Source organism: Carassius auratus, unplaced genomic scaffold (genome assembly GCF_003368295.1).
Source record: "Carassius auratus strain Wakin unplaced genomic scaffold, ASM336829v1 scaf_tig00044667, whole genome shotgun sequence".
NCBI classification, from domain to species: Eukaryota; Metazoa; Chordata; class Actinopteri; order Cypriniformes; family Cyprinidae; genus Carassius; species Carassius auratus.
This window is the reverse complement of record NW_020526843.1, coordinates 1-2500: the sequence shown is the minus strand read 5'-3', so window position 1 is coordinate 2500 and position 2500 is coordinate 1. Positions and strand designations below refer to the sequence as shown.

At 39.0% G+C, this 2500-nt stretch overlaps 3 non-coding genes across 3 annotated transcripts; all 3 read right to left on the bottom strand.

Annotated features, from left to right (window-relative positions):
- Positions 1-838: 838 nt before the first annotated feature.
- LOC113087351 (5S ribosomal RNA) lies at positions 839-957 on the bottom strand. The gene has a single exon (XR_003285383.1). It is a non-coding gene; the product is annotated as a 5S ribosomal RNA (ribosomal RNA).
- Positions 958-1331: 374 nt separating this feature from the next.
- LOC113087387 (5S ribosomal RNA) lies at positions 1332-1450 on the bottom strand. The gene has a single exon (XR_003285417.1). It is a non-coding gene; the product is annotated as a 5S ribosomal RNA (ribosomal RNA).
- Positions 1451-2097: 647 nt separating this feature from the next.
- On the bottom strand, positions 2098-2215 carry LOC113087394 (5S ribosomal RNA). The gene has a single exon (XR_003285423.1). It is a non-coding gene; the product is annotated as a 5S ribosomal RNA (ribosomal RNA).
- Between the last annotated feature and the right edge of the window lie 285 nt (positions 2216-2500).

Here is a 2500-nt window from a genome sequence, read left to right as displayed (position 1 = left end):
AAAGTACTAACCAGGCCCAAACCTGCAAATATTCAGAGATCGGGCATTGACTCTTTTTTTTTTTTTTTTTTTTTTTTTTAATGAAAGATTATTATATAATTCGTGAAATTTTCCAAAAAGATTAAAGCACCTGGTATTCCCAGGCAGTCTCCCATCCATGTACTAACCAGGCCCAAACCTGCAAATATTCAGAGATCGGGCATTGACTCTATTTTTGGGCAAAATTATTATATACTAAGTGAAAAATGTCCAAAAAGCTTACAGCACCTGGTATTCCTAGGCAGTCTCTCATCAAAGTACTAACCAGACCTAAACCTGCTAAGATTCAGAGATCGGGCATTGACTCTTTTTTTTTTTTTTAATGAAAGATTATTATATAATTCGTGAAATTTTCCAAAAAGATTAAAGCACCAGGTATTCCCAGGCAGTCTCCCATCCATGTACTAACCAGGCCCAAACCTGCAAATATTCAGAGATCGGGCATTGACTCTATTTTTTGGCAAAATTATTATATACTAAGTGAAAAATGTCCAAAAAGCTTACAGCACCTGGTATTCCTAGGCAGTCTCTCATCAAAGTACTAACCGGACCTAAACCTGCTAAGATTCAGAGATCGGGCATTGACTCTTTTTTTTTTTTTTTTTTTTTTTTTTTTTTTTTTTAATTAAAGATTATTATATAATTCGTGAAATTTTCCAAAAAGATTAAAGCACCTGGTATTCCCAGGCAGTCTCCCATCCATGTACTAACCAGGCCCAAACCTGCAAATATTCAGAGATCGGGCATTGACTCTATTTTTTGGCAAAATTATTATATACTAAGTGAAAAATGTCCAAAAAGCTTACAGCACCTGGTATTCCCAGGCGGTCTCCCATCCAAGTACTAACCAGGCCCAAACCTGCTTAGCTTCCGAGATCAGACGAGATCGGGCATAGCCAGGTTGGTATGGCCGTAAGCGAAGTCTGCTGCAAAGAGAGGGCTATTTAAAGATCAGCCAATCTTATCGCCAGTACATTATATAAGTAGGAAAGAAAGCCCAAAAGCTTAAAGCACCTGGTATTCCTAGGCAGTCTCTCATCAAAGTACTAACCAGGCCCAAACCTGCAAATATTCAGAGATCGGGCATTGACTCTTTTTTTTTTTTTTTTTTTTTTTAATGAAAGATTATTATATAATTCGTGAAATTTTCCAAAAAGATTAAAGCACCTGGTATCCCCAGGCAGTCTCCCATCCATGTACTAACCAGGCCCAAACCTGCAAATATTCAGAGATTGGGCATTGACTCTATTTTTTGGCAAAATTATTATATACTAAGTGAAAAATGTCCAAAAAGCTTACAGCACCTGGTATTCCCAGGCGGTCTCCCATCCAAGTACTAACCAGGCCCAAACCTGCTTAGCTTCCGAGATCGGACAAGATCGGGCATAGCCAGGTTGGTATGGCCGTAAGCGAAGTCTGCTGCAAAGAGAGGGCTATTTAAAGAGCAGCCATCTTATCGCCAGTACATTATATAAGTAGGAAAGAAAGCCCAAAAGCTTAAAGCACCTGGTATTCCTAGGCAGTCTCTCATCAAAGTACTAACCAGACCTAAACCTGCTAAGATTCAGAGATCGGGCATTGACTCTTTTTTTTTTTTTTAATGAAAGATTATTATATAATTCGTGAAATTTTCCAAAAAGATTAAAGCACCAGGTATTCCCAGGCAGTCTCCCATCCATGTACTAACCAGGCCCAAACCTGCAAATATTCAGAGATCGGGCATTGACTCTATTTTTTGGCAAAATTATTATATACTAAGTGAAAAATGTCCAAAAAGCTTACAGCACCTGGTATTCCTAGGCAGTCTCTCATCAAAGTACTAACCGGACCTAAACCTGCTAAGATTCAGAGATCGGGCATTGACTCTTTTTTTTTTTTTTTTAATGAAAGATTATTATATAATTCGTGAAATTTTCCAAAAAGATTAAAGCACCTGGTATTCCCAGGCAGTCTCCCATCCATGTACTAACCAGGCCCAAACCTGCAAATATTCAGAGATCGGGCATTGACTCTATTTTTTGGCAAAATTATTATATACTAAGTGAAAAATGTCCAAAAAGCTTACAGCACCTGGTATTCCCAGGCGGTCTCCCATCCAGTACTAACCAGGCCCAAACCTGCTTAGCTTCCGAGATCAGACGAGATCGGGCATAGCCAGGTTGGTATGGCCGTAAGCGAAGTCTGCTGCAAAGAGAGGGCTATTTAAAGATCAGCCAATCTTATCGCCAGTACATTATATAAGTAGGAAAGACAAGCCAAAAGCTAAAGCACCTGTATTCCTAGGCAGTCTCCCATCCAAGTACTAACCAGCCCAAACCTGCTAAGATTCAGAGATCGGGCATTGACTCTATTTTTTGGCAAAATTATTATATACTAAGTGAAAAATGTCCAAAAAGCTTAAAGCACCTGGTATTCCTAGGCAGTCTCTCATCAAAGTACTAACCAGGCCCAAACCTGCTAA